General features: G+C 45.5%; 1 pseudogene across 1 annotated transcript in view; it reads left to right on the top strand.

The window, feature by feature from the left end:
• LOC310771643 (adhesion G protein-coupled receptor A3-like) overlaps window positions 1-19,704 on the top strand; it is a 32,656-nt pseudogene extending 12,952 nt beyond the window's left edge. The window contains exons 6-16 of the transcript in view: window positions 10,576-10,777; window positions 11,511-11,660; window positions 12,656-12,814; window positions 13,006-13,173; window positions 13,743-13,950; window positions 14,480-14,688; window positions 14,963-15,087; window positions 15,918-16,046; window positions 16,716-16,867; window positions 17,575-17,670; window positions 18,162-19,704. The product of the transcript in view is annotated as an adhesion G protein-coupled receptor A3-like (transcript). The remainder of the gene's footprint in view (window positions 1-10,575; window positions 10,778-11,510; window positions 11,661-12,655; window positions 12,815-13,005; window positions 13,174-13,742; window positions 13,951-14,479; window positions 14,689-14,962; window positions 15,088-15,917; window positions 16,047-16,715; window positions 16,868-17,574; window positions 17,671-18,161) is intronic.
• The last annotated feature ends 1,690 nt before the right edge of the window (window positions 19,705-21,394 follow it).

The following is a 21,394-nucleotide window of genomic DNA, read 5'->3' as shown; positions in this document are numbered from 1 at the left end:
GTGGCTGGGTGCTGCAGCACCGCTCCCCAGGGAGAGGGAGCAGAGAGGGGCCAGTGAGGTGGTGGGAGCCGCTCAGAATGGACTCCAGCCTCGGTCACTCTGCTTTCTCTCTCCGACAAAACACAGACGGATCAAACAGCTTGCAAAAGGCTTTTGACTGATGCAAAAAAAATGCAGAAAATTGAACCTTAAATCGAACTTTAATGACAGACGAAAGTTTTGGAGTCAGTGTGTAAACCTGACAACATGAGGTCGTATTTATTTTTAAACGCGTGACAATTTCGGACGAAAACACAGACTTGGTGGGCAAAAGAATTACGTTTGACATCTTACATTACTTACCTATTCTTGAGATGGCTTCGTCCATCTTCCTACATCCATCACATGGTCTCCCTCCAGTTGCTGCCTGCTGTCCAGGGGCTGCATTGCTCCTGTAGGGTGGTGGGCCGGCTACATTGTCCTCGTCGGATGCTGAGCTGGCCGCATTTCCCCTGTAGTAATTAACAACAACACATTTCATACACAACAAGCAGCTCAGAGTGCTTTACATTAAGGCAGACAAGACATAAAAATATAAAACAAGACAACAAATGCACACTAAGTGAACTCAACCCATATGTTTCAATTTTGTTTTCCCATGTGCTTCCTGAGTCTGCTCTGATATTAACGTTAGATCTCACTGCAGACGAGTATCATACAACATATCAAAAACCTCACCATCCACAGATTAATGTGAATCTTACAGGCTTTTTTTATTTTTTTATTATTGCATATCGATCCAATTTCTAAGATGAAATAATGCTGCCCTCGTCACCTTGTTTATGGGAATTAAAACTTGTGCCTTTACATGATTTGGCTCTACTAAAATGTGTAGTTGTGTATGAGCATAGCTATGGAAATCGACATTATGTTCTCTGATAATATCACCTAATGGAAGCATGTATAGTGAGAAAAGCAGGAGACAGCTTCCTTGTGCAACACCAAAAGAGAGATCATGTTTCTCTAACACATGATCTCCAAGAAAGATGAAACATTTCTTCCCTGTAATGTACATTCAGAACCAGTTTAGTACACATTCAGAAAGACCAACCTGTAGGGTGGTGAGGAGGCTGCGTTAACCTCGTCAGATGATGAGCTGGTCACATTGTTCGGTGGGCTGGCCGTGCCCCTGCCACCAGGTGCTGAGGCAGCTGTGTTGCCCCTCTGGAGTTGTGAACTGACCATGTCTCCATTGTCAGGTGCTGAGGCAGCTGTGTTGCCCCTCTGGAGTGGTGAACTGACCATGTCTCCATTGTCAGGTGCTGAGCCAGCTGTGTTGCCCCTCTGGAGTTGTGAACTGACCATGTCTCCATTGTCAGGTGGTGAGCCAGCTGCATTGTCCCTCTGGAGTGGTGAACTGACCATGTCTCCATTGTCAGGTGGTGAGCCAGCTGCGTTGCCCCTCTGGAGTGGTGAACTGACCGTGTCTCCATCGCCAGGCGGTGCACCGGCTGCGTTGCTCCAGTATGGTGGTTGTTGGACCGCTGCAGTGCCCCAGTATGGTGGTGCTTGGCCAGCTGCGTTGCCCCAGTATGGTGGAGGTTGTCCTGCTCCGTTGCCCAAGTATGGTGGTGCTTGGCCAGCTGCGTTGCCCCAGTATGGTGGTGGCGGTTGGCCAGATGCGTTGCCGCAGTAGGGTGGTGGGCCCCAGTAGTCTGGTAGTGTGCCAGTGGTGATGCCCCAGTAAGGAAGTGGGCCAGCTGTGTTGCACCTGTCAGACGACAGACCAGCAGTGTTGCTCCAGTAAGAACGTAGGCCGGCTGTGTTGCCCCCATCGGACAATGGGACAACAGTGTTGCCACCACTGGGTGGTGGACTGGCTCCGTTGCCATCATTGGAAGATGGGACAATGGTGCTGCTGGCGTTGGGTGGTGGGCTGGCTGCATTGCCATTGTCAGAAGATGGGACAATGGTGTTGCCGCCGTTGAGTGGGGGGGCGGCTGCATTGCCCACATCGGCTGATTCTGATTCAGCACTGCATTCTACACCATATTCCGAGAGTGGGCTCCTCTCAATTATTAGTGTGTCAGAACCTGAAGATCCTGCATTTGGTGAGGTAGCTTTGAGCAACTCTAAATAAGATTCTTGTGCTGTTTGCTTTGGTTGAGTTGGACAGCCCTTTGCTTTTCCCTGGTCGGAAGGTGCAACGTATTCAACAGTGGCGGTATAAAATTTCCCATCGGACCACTTGGCTAGAATGCTTTGTCCTGACCTAAGATCTTGCAGCTGGGCAGGATTGTCATCTTGGCCCAGAATTTCTGATGGGTCGAAGAGTTTCGCAGTGTATCCATCCTCAAACCTGACAAAAGCATAAAGTCCTGAGAGGGAAAATTGGAAGCAACTGGTCAGTTTTTTATTTATTTTCCCACAGATCTCCATAGTTAAAATTGCAAAACTTTCCCAAGACTTTTCAAGGATCCATAAGAGAACTCCCATTGAATGTAAGTAGTGATTTTGATTCACTGCATCATTTATTTAGTTTTAATAAAATTACTGTAAAACCTGTATATAAGACTGACTTAAAACATTTTGTTGTGATATTACATTACAAGTACCGTAAATTAATATTGTATTGCCTTGTATTGTTATTCTGCCTATACATTTTTTTTTACTGAATGAGCTTTTCCTCCCATACTAGTCCCATCCCTGTCACACTCTCACTCACGCACGCGCACACACGCACGCGCACACACACACACACACACACACACACACACACACACACACACACACACACACACACACCAATCCCAATACTCACCAGTTTGCTCTTTTTGGGGAGGTTCTGCCGGGGACTTGTGCTGATCGCGTACTTTCTTGGAGGGACATTTTGGTCTGTTTGAGGTTTTCCTTTTTTCCATTCTGTAAATGTAACAAGAAGAATACATTTTCTAAAATGCCTTTCAGACAAAACTCTGTTAACTTACATCAGGGTAATTAAATAGCAGTGATTCTCAACCATTTTTATATCAAGGATCCCTAGTCCACTTTAGAGCCACCAATCCAGATTTGAGATGAAATTGTGTCTCTTGCACCCAAATTTGAGAATATTTTGCTAGATATTATTTTGTGCAGAATTCCATCACTATCTGTAGCCTAGGTAGGTATAGGGCGTTAAGAGTTTAACAGTTTCACTGGAACTATCACAAGTTATAATTTTACTAGTATCTATCTATCTAGGCTAATTGTGTTAAACTTCTCGTAAATTAAAGAATGGTAATAATTTAATAATTCATAAATTTGCGGGGTACCACCTGGAATCCCTTCAAGGACCCCTGGTCATCCCCGGACCCCACATTGAGAACCACTGGACTAATGCAGTAACACTCTTACTGCAACACTTTTTATTTGTCAAGAAGAGACTACAATGAATTACCAGATCACCAAAACTCGTCAAAGTGAAGAAAACGCACACTGTGACGTCTCAGTGAGTCTGACATGTCATGTAAAAACCTAGCCTTGTACCAAGACGCTGATTACATTACACTGCATTACATTGCATCAGCGTCTTGGTACACGGCTAGTAAAAACCATGATGTCAACACGTGAAAACATGCGAGAAATCACAACATGGAGGCTAGTGTGGGAATCGGCCTAACGTTAGCTTTTTGGTGCGTTGCCTCCATTTTTGCAGAAACAATGGCATTCAAAATTAAACATTACATTTTCAATCACTGGTCCTTAAGTTACACAGCTAAGCATCAACTAACATTAGCCAACTCTGTCTAGACCGCCAGCTCCGTCCTGGGGCATGCACAGACATGTAGCTTGCGACTAAAACTAGCGTTAGCTTCCGTGCTAATAGCACGGTGCGCTAGCGCTTCTCGCTCATACTGAGCATGAGCTGGCGCTTACTAGGCTACAATGATTACATGTGCTAGCTAGGTTGGCAAAGTTTCGGTTCAAGCACAACGCTGAAACAACCACTGACTGAACTCGGACCTAACGCTAACGTTAATCACAAACTGTTGACCGACAAAGTGACATTACCTTACCTGCTGATAACACCGACTCGTTTTGTATTGTACGTCCAAATCCGCTCCAAATTGCGTGTGTGTTTGTTTGTTTCTTGTTTCCCGCAGTTTTTCATAGTGGCCTGAAATCAGCGTGTGACGACAGCGAGAGCTATAGCTCATCCAATCACCTGCCACGTATTTTTGCGTCAGGGACTACAAGCTTGTGACGCAGCTGTAATGTCGCGAGATCGTCACATAACTTGTGTGAGATCGCGCGAGATCACCATTTGCAGCCTCATGTTGTACTAGTCCCACAATACCATGCGGTATATTCTGTCTGAGCCCTGAGCAGCGGGCTGCGGCAGAGATGAGATTTGGCAGAAAATTGTGATTATGGTTTGAACTAGTAGTCTAGCAGAAAGGGCCCTCAGATGTTGAGATACCCATACCCGAGGTAGAACAAAACACAACAATGATTTTTCTTATCTTTAGGGTCTCCCATTAATGAAATTGATTGTTGTCAAATTTTATTTGGGGGGAAAAAAGTTTTTTTGGCTGTTCTTTAGAACTAGGCCTACCCCAAACCCTGAAAAAGAGCCAAATTAGGCCAGTCCGAATAGGGGAAAGGTGACCAAAAAGTCCATAACTTGAAAATACTCACTCTTTTCCTAATCAGATATGCTGAGGTATGAATCAGGTGGCTGTCCTACATCGCCAAATTGTCCGAAAATGATTTACCTAAAAAGATCATGAATTATAGTCCTGTAAACATAGCTTTAGTTTAGACGGAAATTGTACTTTGTGGTGATAGAAACATAGGACTCCATCATCACTTTTCTCTCATTTATCAGAAAAACAGAAATCCTTAAAAAATATACCATTACTGAATTGTCTAGGGTGCTATTGAACACTAACGAGGAGTTGTATGGAGATATCTGGTACAGTTCTATTGCAAATGAGATTCCTTTAGACATAGGCCTACTACCTCTTCTCTGAAACAGTCAAATTAGGTCATTCCGAATGGGGGATAAGTGGCAGAATACTACTACTACTACTAATAATAATACATTTTATTTGGTGACACCTTTCAAAACACCCAATGTCATTGTACAGTGCATAGAAGAGACATAACATTCTAAAATATCATACATAAAAACAAGCATTGCAAACACCAGCAGCATTATAATACGACGGACGGAGATAAAAGAAAAGACAGGAGATACACACGGCAGGCGAATAACATAGATTACGTACTGTATATGATTAAAGTGAGTAGGCCAATTTGGACAGGTGGCTTTTGAGGTGGGATTTGAATGTGGTGATGGAGTCAGACTGCAAGGAGTTCCAGAGTCTGGGTGCAGAGCAGCTGAAGGCCCTAGCACCCATGGTACTGAGGTGAGAGGACGGTCAGGAGGCCAGCTGAGGAAGAGTGTAGGAAGCGGGAACCACTTCAGTCAGTGGTTGTTTCAGCGTTGTGCTTGAACCGAAACTTTGCCAACCTAGCTAGCACATGTAATCATTGTAGCCTAGTAAGCGCCAGCTCATGCTCAGTATGAGCGAGAAGCGCTAGCGCACCGTGCTATTAGCACGGAAGCTAACGCTAGTTTTAGTCGCAAGCTACATGTCTGTGCATGCCCCAGGACGGAGCTGGCGGTCTAGACAGAGTTGGCTAATGTTAGTTGATGCTTAGCTGTGTAACTTAAGGACCAGTGATTGAAAATGTAATGTTTAATTTTGAATGCCATTGTTTCTGCAAAAATGGAGGCAACGCACCAAAAAGCTAACGTTAGGCCGATTCCCACACTAGCCTCCATGTTGTGATTTCTCGCATGTTTTCACGTGTTGACATCATGGTTTTTACTAGCCGTGTACCAAGACGCTGATGCAATGTAATGCAGTGTAATGTAATCAGCGTCTTGGTACAAGGCTAGGTTTTTACATGACATGTCAGACTCACTGAGACGTCACAGTGTGCGTTTTCTTCACTTTGACGAGTTTTGGTGATCTGGTAATTCATTGTAGTCTCTTCTTGACAAATAAAAAGTGTTGCAGTAAGAGTGTTACTGCATTAGTCCAGTGGTTCTCAATGTGGGGTCCGGGGATGACCAGGGGTCCTTGAAGGGATTCCAGGTGGTACCCCGCAAATTTATGAATTATTAAATTATTACCATTCTTTAATTTACGAGAAGTTTAACACAATTAGCCTAGATAGATAGATACTAGTAAAATTATAACTTGTCTCTCCTGGAGGTCAGAGAGATAGGTGGGGGCTAGGTTGTGTAGGCCTTTGTAAGTGAGCAGAAGGTTTTTGTAATCAATCCGGTAGTGAATGGGGAGCTAGTGGAGTTGAATGAGGACAGGGGTGATGTGGTCAGATGATTTAGTGCGGGTGATGATCCAGGCATTTGGAGTCTGTTGAGCAATTTGGTGGGTAGGCCAGAGAGAAGAGAAATCTGGGATGTAACAAATGTGTGGATGAGGACTTCGGTGCTGTGTTGGGACAGGGATGGGCGGAGTCTGGAGATGTTGTGGATGTGGAAGAAAGCAGACCGGGTGATGTTTCTTATTTGGGGTACAAAGGAAAGGGTGCTGTCCAGAATGACATGGAGGCTCTTGGCTTGGGTGGAGAAGGGAACAGGGAAGCTGCCAATGATGATGTTTTGGGCAGTGGTGTTTTGAGCTTTGGAGAGGATGTTTTTGGAGCCGATGAGCAGGGCCTCGGTTTTACTGGCGTTTAACTTCAGGAAGTTCCTGCTCATCCAGCTCCTGATGTCCTGGAGGCAGGCGGTGAGGGAGATGGGAGGAAGAGCGGTGGTGGGTTTGGTGGAGATATAGACCTGGGTATCATCGGCGTAGCAGTGAAACTGGACACCATGGTGACGGAGGATTTTACCCAGGGGGAGGAGGTAGGTGATGAATAGGAGTGGACCCAATACTGACCCCTGGGTCAAACGGCAGAACACCCGGACATGTGGTTCCCTAGTTGGACAAACTCTTGTCTGTCAGCAAAGCAGGGAAGTGCAACACCAGTGATTCCAATGTTTGCCAGGTGCTCCAGAAGTAGTGGGTGGGAGATGGTATCGAAAGCAGCAGAGAGGTCAAGGAGGATGAGGATGGTGAGTAGTCCAGAGTCAGCTGCACGGAGGAGGTCATTAGTGATTTTTACCAGGGCTGTTTCAGTGCTGTGATTAGGGTGGAAACCATATTGAAATGGTTTGTGGATGTTGTTTGAGTCGAGGTGGGACTGGAGTTGGGTGGCAACCACCCTCTCAAGAGTTTTGGAGATGAAGGGGAGGTGGAGAAGGGACTTCAGGGTGAGTGGTTCAGGTCAGATGGGTACTGTAGCCTATAAGCTAAGAATGCTCACTCTGATGGTCATCATATTTGGAGAGGGAAATACCAGGTGGCTGAACTACATCACCAAATAGTCAGAATGTGGGTAACCCAATACAATACAGTTTATCTAAATTACAAGCCTCTAAAACATAGAAATACAAGGTGTAAATATTGGAAGTTTGATTGAAACTGGAACATTAATCCAAATTATAAATCAGTAGTATCTCCTGTCTTGACATGATGAAATAATACAAGTATAATAGTAATACTAATACATTTGTTTTATGGTAGCCCCAAATCTCAGTGCTTCATTTCATTTCATAAACAAAAACAGGAGAACAGATTAGAAAACAAAATAACCAAGGCAAAAATAAAACAGAACAGAGGAATAAAAAGTGACTGCTCATTTGACCTGGTATATGGACACGTTTCACAGCCAAAGTCCAAATATCCAAATATGAAATACAGTATCAGCCCTTTGTTGAACTTATTATGACTGTACCAGATTATTGTGCCAGTGTTTGGGAGTCTGGGGCACATTCACAAGCTTATACTCCATGGACTGCAATTGTAAGGCTTGCAAAAGACTGATGCAAACGAAACGGTGTAAATATTGTTCAGGCTGTAGGCAGCCTGTCTATCTGGAGACAATCATGTTTAATATATCCTTAGTATCATTGTCCATTTGTCAGATTAAGCTATCACAATGTTAAAAACTTTCCTCTTCTGTGTATCATGTAACCTTTTTTCCAAGTATTTGGATCTTTCATTGTTCCTGTGCGTACATAAGATGTGTTTTAGTGAGAGGTCAAGTATATAGATACTAGAATGTCAAATGTCAGGTTCCTCAGAGACGTTTGGGGACACATTTTTACATTCTGCACAGCAGGTACAGAACTCTCTACAGGGGAGGCCAACAGGCACTGCCACTTTACACTCTCTCCACAGATCTTTGTAATACAAGTGAGTAATGTCTCTCACTTCTGTAGGTGCTGGGGGTTTCCTAAATATGACTGGTTTAATGGCTCCATCTCTGACAATCCATCCCTTGCCGATAGGACTCCATAACAGGGGTTTGTGACACCATATCGCTGTCTGATACATTGCTCTTTGCACATGTTGTGCAAATTCATCCTCTGTTGGTGGCAGATTTGCAGAGGCCGCATATGTTGTTGATGCAATTATTAACCTCAGTTCATCCAAGTTTGTGCACATCAGTCCATTTTCCTTTTTATTTTTTCCGTAAAGCAGAAGCGCAAATTCTCTTGCGTCTGGCAAAGACTTCCAAGCTGGAAGAGTCCAAAATGGGCCAGATCTTTAGGCTCACTGAGATGGGTCTTGAGTTTGTGTGAAATTATCCGTACATTGTACATACCTGATGTGAATAAACCGGAGATACTCAACTTGCTTTGCCCGAGGGCCACTTTCGTGAAATGATAGAAGGTCAGGGGCCAGTTAATAAACAAACAATATACATTTTTCTGTGGCGGATTGGAGGTTTTTGGGGTGTCAGCCGGAGTTTAGTCTGACAATGTTGTGCACACCGGATAGTTAGTTAGGTTAAGTTAGTTAGGTTAAGTACATACATAAGTGCCTGGGTAGCGAGCAGATGATATAACAGAAGTGGAGTATTGGCCAGAATGACATGAACATTTGAACACTTATTCAGCGGGTATCTTGCATGTTGCATTCAGGTGCAGTGATTTTTTTGATTTTTTTTGCAATTATGCGGCCCGCGGGCCGCAAGTTGAGTATCACTGGAATAAACCATATCTGGTACATCACATTTGCATCAATTGATTGATTTTAAAGTGTGTGACTTGTATGTGATAATTGAGGTATTTGTTATCATATTGCGGCTCACACAGTGCTCACTGTGAGACTGAACCATGATGTGGCACTGAGATTTAACCGAGACATAATTGAGATATAGTGTTGATATCATATTGAGACTCATTTGAGAGCTTGCACTGCTCTCCTGTTTCTTTTAGCTGAGACTCTAGAAATGAGACATCTGTAAGATAATTTAGAGAACTCACACAGTGCTCACTGTGAGACTGAACCATGATGTGGCACTGAGATTTAACCGAGACATAATTGAGGTATAGTGTTGATATCATATTGAGACTCATTTGAGAGCTTGCACTGCTCTCCTGTTTCTTTTAGCTGAGACTCTAGAAATGAGACATCTGTAAGATAATTTAGAGAACTCACACAGTGCTCACTGTGAGACTGAACCATCTCTATTTCTCAGGAGCAACAATTGAGAAGGATGAGATAAGGCCCTTTGGTCTCAACCAGTGCTCATTTTTGTCTAGGAGATGTAGATGTGATATAAAAGAGATCTCAACTTGAATTTTGCTTTGCTATGGGAGTGTCATTATGTCATTCTATTATAGACCTTATTCGCTAACCCCGGACAGCGCCATATTGTTGACATACCGTCCTGTAGCTGACAACTATAGTAACGGCCTTATTGTCATTTCTGTTCAATTACAAAATAGCGATAGTGATGACAGCAATAAAAACCCCAGAGTTGTTGTTTGTATGCTGCCGTTAATGCCTGTAATTATAAACAAAAGAAAAAACGAGGTGAACAGACTTTGCTGTGAGGAGCTGTCAGAAAGTTTCACCTGTCTCTCCTAACTATCCACACATCTCCTGTGCTGCTGACGTATCCTCCGTCTCGCTCCCTTCACGTCTGTGGACGGTAGAGATAGAAACAAACCACGGGGACTTTATTGCTGCCATTACTACAGCCGTGTGTAACGCAGGTCACCATCCGAACACAATTGGAACGATACAGGTAACGCTAACGGCGGCTAGCTTCCTATAAACTCTGCTCTTACATAGGCTGTCACTTAAAGCGGCTGCGCTATGTCAACAACATGGCGGCAGTGGGCGTGCCCGTACGTGAGTGACGTCAATCGAATAAGGTCTATTGTTGATGTTATATAGATGGTTTCACTAGAGGTTTATTGCTATGGAACATTTAGAATATTGATGTTGTCAAGTTGCAACGGTCTCTATATTATGGTTCAGATGACACAAAGGTAACATCTTGGTCCTAACACAAAGCATTGTCTTCCTGCCCTCCACCTTAATCCTCACCATTCTATAAACAAATAGCTTGTGAGATCTTTCAAGTGAAAGAAGGAAGTAGAGACATTGCTGGTGCCAGTTCATCGGAGACACACACAGAAAAAACCCACAACTGTCATTTGTTTGGCTCCGTTCCGTCCAGGTGGCCACGCACCCTGGCAGGGATCACAGCCTACATGCCCTGCAACAGACTGTCATCGGGCACAGGCATCTACTCAGGCAGCGCTGGCGAGGAGCAGCGGGCGTGGCGCCGCTGTGACCGCGGAGGGCTGTGGGCAGAGGACGACTACTCCCGCTGCCAGTACCAGAAAGACGTCACCAGATTCCTCGATGTCATCAACCAGGTCTGTGATTGGTTCGGTTGACTAATTGATCTACAGAGTGGTCTTCATTTAGCCATCTCTTCCTTTACACAAGCTTAAAAGACACTAATAGACGATGCATAAATCCCTACTGCGATAGGTGATATCGTGGCGACCACAAATTGACCACTAGCGCACTCTAGTGGGAACGACGGACATAAACCACAAGTGCAGTTTTTGTACCGAGTCACGTGACTCTCGTGGGATGGGCCAACTGGACAATACGCTACGTCCCTGGCATGTGTAGTAAGTCTCCTCTCCACTCTGGGGAGGAGAGCACACAGCTACTGCTCCAACAGCTACTTCACCGTGCTATGTTAGCGAGCCACAACATGCTGTATAAGGTTAGAAATGAGGAAATAAATGGCTGCAGGGACTTGCTTGAGCAACCTGAGATACGACTCTCTCTCCGTTCCTCACATCTCTAAAATAAAATAAAATATGCATGATAGGTCAGAAAATAGCTATTGTGTTCAATTAAGACAATTTTCCTCCTTGTACATTATTTTTCTTGCTTGTAACTTTCTGACTTCAACCTTGTTCTAATCCTTTCTGTCATCCTTCTGCCTTCTTTATTATCTTCATCTTATTATGTGTTTAATTTATTTCCCCAGCTTTCTCAATCACCTTTTCTGCTTTTTCTTCCTTGCCGAATAAACTGTCCGTGCCAACAGACCTTATGCCTTCATCCTAAATGTCTGTCTCCGTGCGTCAGATCCCTCTGAACGTGACCAATGTGGTGACCAGGGCCCAACGGCTGCTGGTCTGCACAGCGGAAGCCGCCACCTTCTCAGACAAAATGGACATCATCTTTGTGGCTGAAATGATTGAGAAGTTTGGAAAGTTTGCCGAGAAGTTCAAAGAGGTCAGTATTGGCTGCCGTTAATCTCCAACTCCACACCCAATTAGGCTTTTTTATAGTGTTGAGATAAATGTTTTACAGCGTAAAGTTATAGGTCTATGTGGTTTTTATACGCTTCAGCAGCATGCAGGAGAATGTGATGCTTGCTTTTGAGAATTTATATGTTGTCCTGTTTAATGAGAAAGGACATCTTGTCAGGACTTTCATTTCCGCACAGCTGACGGCCAAACAAAGCAAACTTGTCCCGTTTTAATCTGCAGAGGAATCGAAATGAGTGGGTATAATAAGATAGGATCTGGAATGAGCCATGTGGGGGGGGGGGGGGGTTTATCCCTGAAGCTGAGGTTGGAAAACGGATGAGATCAGATTTCTCCCCCCTCACTGTGATCGCTGCAGTACACCTGGCTAGCCAGTCCTTTTAGGGAAGGGTGAGAATGTGACACCGGGAGAGAGACGTGTGTGTCTCACTCATTTCAGCACAGTTGGAGGAACTGTAGAGAGGGTGATGAAGACTTCAGTTCCTTCAGTCCACTGAGAGCTGCTCTTTTTCACATTATGTTCGAAGGTAAGGAGTGCTGAGAGCCTAGCGTGGCTCTGAGCGTGGACCATTGTTATAGGCTAAAAGCCTTTAAAACTTTAACTAAATGTTGTAAATGTGCAATAAGCACCTCCTTCAAATAATAATCATAATCATAATAACTTTGATTTATATAGCGCCTTTCAAGGAACCCAAGGACGCTTTACAATAAAGTGACACATAATGACGCGTATCTGTTTAGCACTGCTTGCTAAAAACGAGATGCCCTGGTTGGACACGGGACCCTATTCACAATTTGCATGTATCCACTTGAGTGATTTCAAATATTGCAGTTAATAAGGCAATGTCTGTAGTTATAGAGGTGATGAGTGCCAGGCTTATATGTCAACAGTCCAACAGAATGTCTCATAATCTTCTGCATGTATAATGTGCTGTTGCATGTCCCTCTCTCGTCTCCCAGCTGGGTGAGGTGATGGTGAGCATGGCCAGTAACGTGATGCTGGCTGATGAGCGGGTGCTGTGGATGGCCCAGCGCGAGGCCATGGCCTGCTCCCGCATCATCGCCTGCCTCCAGAAGATCGCTGTCCACCGGCTGGCCACCGCACAGGCCTTCTCCCTGGTCAGTCCAGTTAGCACCATGTCACGATGCTCTGCAATATGGGAGGCAGCATAGTTTCAGTTTAGCTTCGGTTCATCATAAAGACCATTTTTCTTTTCACTTTTCACCTAGACTGGGTAACATCTTCACATTTCTTGAGACATAATCCGGTGTGTGATATATTTTGTTGAATGTCCTGTATGTCCTCCCAGACGTCCCCTAACATAGCGCTGGAGGCCCACGCTGTGAGGGCCAGCGAGTGGAACGGCATGACCTGCATGTTGTTTCAGAGGCCCAGTCCAGAGCGCACGCCCGGCCAGGACCGCCAGCTCAGCTTCAAATGCAACACCACCAGCTCCTTCTCCAGCATCCTGTACAAGGTTAGTTCCTACCAGCAATACCAAACGTGAGTAGAGCGGTAATTGCAACTTGTTAGCAGCTGAAATTGTGTCTTGGAATTTGGGATTTGAGGTTTGTTTTGCAGCTTCGGATCATCAAATCACATATGCATCAATGTCTTTAGGACATGCATTGCACAGTTCTTTTAGGGCACACAATCACATGTATTGTAGTAGTTTCAGTTTATTTAAACGGGTGAAAAAAGCATACAAGCACCATAAAAGGTGAGTTTGAGCCTTGGGCCTCCGGCATCTCAAAACTTTTGGGCCAAGCTTGATAGACTTTCTTCCTATCTACAGTAAGGTTATCACTCTCCACACTGCGCTTTGTTAAGTGTTAATGATTTATTGTAAACACATTTGCATTAAAGGACTTACGAGACTAGTATTATGTGAATTGCTCTATGTAATTTTGAAATAATTTGTCCTTGAAAAGTGCTTGAAATCTATCATGACAAAAGAGTGGCAACCCTGACATAACAATATATGTATTTCTCGTGTGAAAATTCAATGGAAATGTGAGCACATTGGCTGTGCCTTGCTCCCTGCAGAGCACTGTAGTGGAGGTGTCTCTGCAGCTCCCTCAGTCTCTCTTGTCCCAGGCCGTCCTCCCCGGGCAGACGGACAACACGGTCTACAAGCTCCACCTGCTGGCCTTCCGCAATGGCAAGTTCTTCCCCTCCACCGGCAACTCCTCCCAACTGGCTGATGGTGGGAAGAGGAGGAGTGTGGCCACCCCCGTCATCATGACCAAGATAGGTGAGTTTGAAGTGGAGACATTAAGGGATGATTATCCCACTACTGTCCTAAAAAATGTGTTTGTTTTGGTCAGGAATTTTGGTAATGTCATGGTGTTAAATTGATGGTGTTTATGTGCCTGTGTAATACCTCATTGGCATCATTACGGATGAGAAATCAGAACGTTTTAGTCATTTTATGTGTAGTAGGCAAAATGACAATATCAAAATAGCTATTCGGTTTCATCAAGTTTGGACATGCATTTTCTCTTTATTTTGACTGTTTTCCACATTTTAGAATAATAGTAAAGAGATCAAATAAATTAAATTATGTAGTGACCAAAAAAGTGTTGAACAAATCAAACATCTGATATTTTAGATTCTTTAGTCACACTTTGCCTTGAAGGAAAGGCAAACATAGGCATCAACTTCACTATTTACATTTGTCTAAGAAACACATTTCAAGCATTTAATGACAATTTAAAAACGTACATTAAATCAAGTGCATCCGTTTGACTGGTATTGTGCTTTGTGTCTCCGTGGCCGATCAGAGGGCATGAGCCTGCGCGGGCTGCGGAGCCCCGTCAACATCACCCTGCGGCGCTTCGCCCGTGGCTCGGACGCCGTGCCCGCCTGCTGGAACCTCAGCCTGGCAGGAGGCCAGGGGGGCTGGCAGAGCGACGGCTGCCGCATCCTCGCTCACCACGACAACCTCACCAGCATGTCATGTGACTCGCTCGCAAACTACGGCCTGCTCATGGTACGACTTTGTGCTCGGGTGCTTCCTCTCTATTCATTTGTTATGATGGCTTTGAATTTTAGTATTTTACATAGTCTCTATGTTACAAGCATTCATTAAATTTGCATGATAGCTTCACAATGTTTGGGTTGGCAAGCTTTGCAAACAACATCATGTGTTGTTAGGTTTTCCTATCTTTCTTTTAATTGATAGTCTTACGCAATGTAATTCCTGGACTTCTATGCAATGATGTGACATAATCTCTGAGGACTCTGAGTCGTCTCGTCTCTTCCAGGATCTCAGCAGTGTGGAGTATTTCTCCCCCAGCATCCAGCCCCTGCACCCAGTCATCTATGCCACTACCATTGTACTTCTCATCTGCCTGCTCACCATCATCATCAGCTACATCTACCACCACAGGTAAAAAGTGGTTGCTTGACTTTTTTTTTTCTTTTTTTTTTTCTTCTTCTTATTTTATTACACAAAAAAATAATTTTTTACAATGAAATATTACATTTGAAGCATTAGGCCAATAAACACTCAATTTGTACCTCTAACATTTGTTTTATTTTAAATCAAAATATACCAATATACCAATATACCAATATACGCACTGAAATAAATCCACAGTGAAATGCTCTCATGAATCACCTACGGTGGCCCAAGGGGGACAGTAGTCTCATTTACACATGAACATCTGACAACTCAATAAATACAATATGAAATGGGTGAACTCTTAATTAGCAGGGCTTTTTTTTTCTTTTTTCCCCACAGGCATTGTATGTTTTTGCCATGACCCCTGTTCATTTCTGCCCCTGCTGCCCCCAGTACACACACTATCTTGTCTTGCACTCTTTGATTCATTTTGTTTCATAATGGACATAATAGTAACTAGAAGGAGAGCACAGACGTCCGCCATGGCCCACTATTATTCGCTATTATTGCTTGTTCGTGAGTTGGATCCGGATCCGCTCCAAAATGTAACGGGTGCTTCCTTGGCTCATGCTACACCCTTCCACCAAGTCTCATGAAAATCACACAAGTAGTTTTTCTGTAATCCAGACAAACCAAACAGACAAACGACACCGAAAACATAACCTTCCTGGCGGATGGTAATGACAGAAATATTACCTAAAGTTACAGTCCGGCTCAGCGTCAACATCACAGACTGTATCCTCTACTGTATATACTGTAAGAGGGAAGCGCTTGTAAAACAGACGTATTTATCGATTCTGTGTCTGTGAATCCAGGTCTGACCGCGTAAGTCGCAAGTGTTGGCACATGTTGGTCAACCTCTGCCTCCACATCTTCCTCACCTGCTTCCTCACCTCTTTGTGGGCGGCATCAATCAGACGCGCTACGCCAGTGTCTGCCAGTCGGTGAGTATATATATACACCCCTCCGCATCACCCACACACCTTCAGCATCCCCCGCTGTGCATGCTTTGATTCAAACATCAAGGTCAGCAGTCAAAATTGAACGAGTGCCTCTTAGATGTTTTCAGGATCTTGAAAAACTTTGGCGACGTTAACCCCGCTCTGATGTTCAGATGTGTAGATGTGTTCCATTGCTTCAGGCAGTTCTTCCCCTGACGATGTGTTGAATTGAGACGTATTACTTATTCATTTTCCACAAAGTGGCTGGCTGGAAAACCTTGGCAGTGTATATGATTTATTTATTTATTTACGAAGTCCCCTTAGGATTAAAGTTGTAACTTTAAGTTGAACATTTCTGGAGGGACTTTCCAACCAATACAATATTGCAGGATCAGCATGTTTTTTTAAGACTCGCATTATACTGGGTTCTGTTGTTCTTATGTAATGGTTTGATGGCATGTCTGGCATTTACATGGCATTGCATTATAATACATGTGTTTTTTTTACGTGTCGTTTTCAGCAGGACTTCACAAGAGCAGTGTCACCACTTCATTTAAATTTCCAATTTAGACAAATCTTTTTATTTTACAAATATGATTACTGACTATATGGACACTTTTATTCCAGCATGAGATATCCACCAATTACAACAATATACACACCCTCTTTCAGGTGGGCATCTTGCTGCACTATTCCACTGGCACTCTGGCTACCGCGCTATGGGTGGGCGTGACCGCGCGCAACATCTACAAGCAGGTGATGCGTAAGGCCAAGCGCTACGAAGAGCTGGACGAGCCGCCGCCCCCGCCACGGCCGATGCTCAGGTACGACACTACAGCTGAGATTTGGTCTGGCATCGTGACATGCACACATCGATTTCCTCGGTTGAAAGCACGATTAGCCAATCAGCATCAATAAACAGCGCAACGGGCGGGACTAACGCCATTGTCAAACTGTTTCCCGTTGTCAAAGTGCGCCGAGGAGTAACAACAATGGCGGCCGCCATAGACGAGAATTCACTTTTAGCAACAGCTCCTACACTGGCTACACACTTGCTGATCAAATACTGTACAGTTTTATTTGGGGGGATTCATTGTATGTGACGTACATGTGATCCCTTCTCTTCATGTGTGACGCCCCGTCTTTGACCTGACCACCGAATGTGTCCACAGCTTCCTGACGTTACAGGAATCGGACTAGTCTTTTAGTCTGTGTTGTCCTCGTTGGACAAGAATAGTCTTGTAATCTGACACAATTGTGCCTACAGCCTAGTGCACTTTATATCTTTAAAAAAGTGTTTACATGTTAGGAATAAAAAAAAAAACATATTATATTTATATATTTCTAAGAGAGAAGTGGTGAGTAGGTCAGTCAGCTTTCTCTTGCCATCAGGGGTCCTGTTTGTTGTGGCGACTGCCACACGGTGTCAGTGTAGATGCCTGAGATACCAATGGAATTAGATGTTTAATTTCATGCCCATTTTCACATCCTGCTAAAATAAGGGCTAACACAGAATTTTTCTCTCCAAAAGGTTCTACTTAATCGGTGGAGGGATACCCATCATTGTCTGTGGCATCACTGCGGCCGCTAACGTCAAGAACTATGGCAGCCGGACCAATGCACCATAGTAAGTAGTAGTCCCAGATCAGCTGACACATTGTATAGAAAGCAATTAAAGTTCCTGTGCCTCAATATGTGCTCATGAGGGGAGGAAAAGTTCAGTCCCTGAAGTTCTGATTATAGAGGTCTATTAATGCTTTGTGCATCCAAGCACCAAGGAGCTGCTGCCACTTTTCAGCTAACTCCCCCACCCTCCTTTCTACAGTGGACTCCCCCACCCCCCTTCCTACAGTGGCAGCTGTTTACATTGTGCTACATGGCTGACTCATTGAGAAATCTGGACCCGTATCTGTCCAAAGTCTTTGGAGTTTAATTAATTTCTAACTAGCAGCCTGTATTATTAAATGTAATGGAACAGAAACTTAAAGAATTGGGACTAAACTACAGAAATATTGTATACAAACCCTCTCTTTGTGGCTGCTCTACCCTAGCCACTGAAACAAAGTGATTGCTAGAAGAAAGTGTGATGCCATGTCTCTTGTCTCGCTCCCCCTCTAGCTGCTGGATGGCCTGGGAGCCGAGCATCGGCGCCTTCTACGGCCCGGTGGGCTTCATCATCTTTGTGGACTGCATGTACTTCCTCAGCATCTTGCTCCAGTTGCGGCGCCACCCGAGCGCCGCTACGAGCTCAAGGAGCCCACCGAGGAGCAGCAGCACCTGGGCTCGGCCGGGGCGGACGGTCCCAGCAGCCAGCTCCACCCTCTCACCCTCCAGCTGCAGCCCCACGAGGCCTCCTCCTCGACGGTGTCGGCCCCCCGCGCCGTGCCCCTGTCGGCCCTGGAGAATGAGCACACCTTCGTCGCCCAGCTCATGGGCGCGGCGGGGGCACTGGGGCTCTACGCGGCCCTCTGGGTGTTCGGGGCCATGGCCGTGTCGCAGGACCACCCCTTTGACCTCGCCTTCACCTGCCTGTGCGGGGTGGCCGCGCTGGCGCTGGGGGCGTTCATGGTGGCACATCACTGTGTCAACCGGCAGGACATGAGGCGCTATTGGTCGCAGGCGTGTTGCTCTGGGAGACGAGCCTACTCTGCGCAGGAAGACGTCCTTCTGCCCCAGCCGGGGGCGACGACGACGACGGCGACGGCGTCCTCAGCCGGATCGGTCGGCAGGGCAAACGGGGAGGCGTCAAAGTGTGGCCACAGCAGCGCCGAATCTTCCTGCCCCCAGCATGCGTGCCCCCACCGTGGTGCGCACCTCCCCCCCGGGCAGCAAGCTGACCAATCTGCACGCAGAGGCGGCCCAGTGTAAATCCGTCTCGCTACCGGTGCCAGCCAACGGCGCGGCCATTTTGGACAACAGCCTGACTGAACATTCGCTAGACAATGAAATCAAAATGCACGTGGCCCCAGTTGAGGTGCAGTTCCGCCCCATGAACAACAACAATCCTGCGTCATCCACTAACGGACATGCGGGCAGGCATCACAAGAACAGGGCGCGGGCCCATCGGGCCAGCCGGTTGACTGTGTTATGCGAGTACGCCTACGATGTGCCCACCAGCGTGGAGGGAAGCGTGCAGAGCGCCCCCCACAGGCGGCACCACCACCATCACGACGTGGCGGCACGCAATAGCCGGCGGGCGGCCTACATGGCCTACAGGGAGCGGCATCAGAGTCAGCTGCAGCAGGACAGCGCTAGCTTACCTCGACGCTCGCGCTATGCAGATAAAGGAGGGGGCGTCACTCTGGCCAACGGGGCAGTCACTCTGGCCAACGGGCCCGTGGGTGCAGGAGGAGCAGCATCAGCAGTAGTGGTGACAGTAGAGACTGAGCGAGCAGCTACCGCTTTGTCTAGTTCAAGTAAAGACACTGTCGCGGTGAAGCAGCCGAGCAACACAGAACTCGAAAGCCAACCCAAGTCATACGGACTGAACCTCATCACTCCAAACGGCACGCTCAAAGACCACGAGCAGCCCGCACTGCCTTTAATCACCACAGAGTGTACGAGCAGTATAAACACAGAGTGTACGAGCAGTACACAAGACCGGCTTATGGAAGAACGAAACTACTGTGTAGCGTCAGTTTCTGTGCCAAAGACTGCATAGTTATAGAGAGGCAAAGTGACCGCCTACTTCCTGCTTCAGCACTGTACCAGAGATTTTAATCCGCCATTTATTTTCCCATAGACATTTCGTAAAATGCTTATAATTAGTTGTACTTCGTCGAACCAAACGGTTCAGCTAACGCTATAATCGGGAGAGACCATAGAACATTTCACTCGGACCAAAACTTAAAAAAACAACATTGAAAAAATATTTTCTTTAATTTAACGTTTTGGTCCCAGTGAAATGTTATGCGATCTCTCCTGTTTTTAAATATATCTGTACCGTTTGGTTTGAACCAGTAAAACTATTTTTATACGCATTTTACGAAATGTGTATGGGAAAATAAATGGCGGATGAAAATCTCTGGTACAGTGCTGAAGCAGGAAGTAGGCGGTCACTTTGCCTCTCTATATGCTCTCTCCGCCTCAACTGTGAAATGTATTTTTCTATGATTGTGTTGTTTTTGTTTAGATTGTACATTTTTCTTGGAAAAAAATAGTTATTTGAAAATAATTATTGGACAAATTAGCCACACTATTGAGTATGCCGCTCAACTGGCTCTGTAGATATTTTTATTTTGTAAATGTTCTATTTTTATAACCTTTAATCCCAAACCCCTTACTCCATTTGTGAGTTTTGTACATGAAACTGCATGGTCTGTGATGTGGCCCTGTGCATACCCTTGGGGGCTTTTTTTCTCTCCATTTTCTAGTTTGTTCCAACATAATAAACCAAAAGTTACATTCACCTAATTGAGAGTTTGGATTATTCTGATAACAGCCGCAGTCCCCTCTCTCGTGGGTCAGTCCCCTCTCTCGTGGGTCAGTCCCCTCTCTCGTGGGTCAGTCCCCTCTCTCGTGGGTCTCTGAAGCCGGTGCCAAGGTGAGTCACAGCTGGTTTGTTTCCAAGAACAACCCTTGCTGACAGCGTTTATTTGACAAGCTGGTAATTGGGTTTTTCAGTGAACTTCTGGTGGCCTTATGTTCCTCTCTCGCAGTGAAGCCACACTTTAATTGCGACTGGCTGTAGCTTTGGGCTGTATAGGCAGGTTTGATGGGTGGCCCCGTACATTCTGGGCTCCTGCGTTGACTCGACACAACGGCTGTGATTGACAGCTGACTCTCGAGGCGATCGGATCTGCCATGAGAAGAACGGATAATGAGAGGAGTGCATCTTCACCTTTCTCCCCCCCCCCCCTCCATTCTGTCTGTACCACAGCCCAACACTGCAGAGAGGAGTGCCTCTCCACCTTTCTCCTCCACCCCCCTCCATTCTGTCTGTACCACAGCCCAACACTGCAGCCATACTCACAGCTTGATGTCACTGTTGGGGAGAGAGAGTAAGATACAGTGTGATGTGACAGCCGAGTGGTGCCTGCTGAAGCTCGGCTACAAAGATGGAATAGCATCCCCTTTTGGGGTTAATGTCATGTATTCATATATCACCAAGCTGAAGTCAAATGTTCAATTACTTCTTTGCATTGTACTTTTTTTTAGAGCTTATAATGCTAGGAAGGAATTGTAGTTAAATGTGGCCTACCTAATGTGTAAACCAGCCGGTCACATGAACTCACATTTCATTTCGTTCTACCAGACCGTCTGGCCTCAAGCCCTGGGAGGGTGTTTGTAGAAAATGCAAAGCCTCTAGCCAATCAGCAGTTGACATTGTAACCGGCCAATTAGGTAGCCTG

Source organism: Poromitra crassiceps, assembly GCF_964638095.1.
Source record: "Poromitra crassiceps genome assembly, contig: HAP1_SCAFFOLD_928, whole genome shotgun sequence".
Classification (NCBI taxonomy): Eukaryota; Metazoa; Chordata; class Actinopteri; order Beryciformes; family Melamphaidae; genus Poromitra; species Poromitra crassiceps.
The sequence above is the reverse complement of the archived record's forward strand: the minus strand, read 5'-3'. Positions and strand labels throughout refer to the sequence as shown.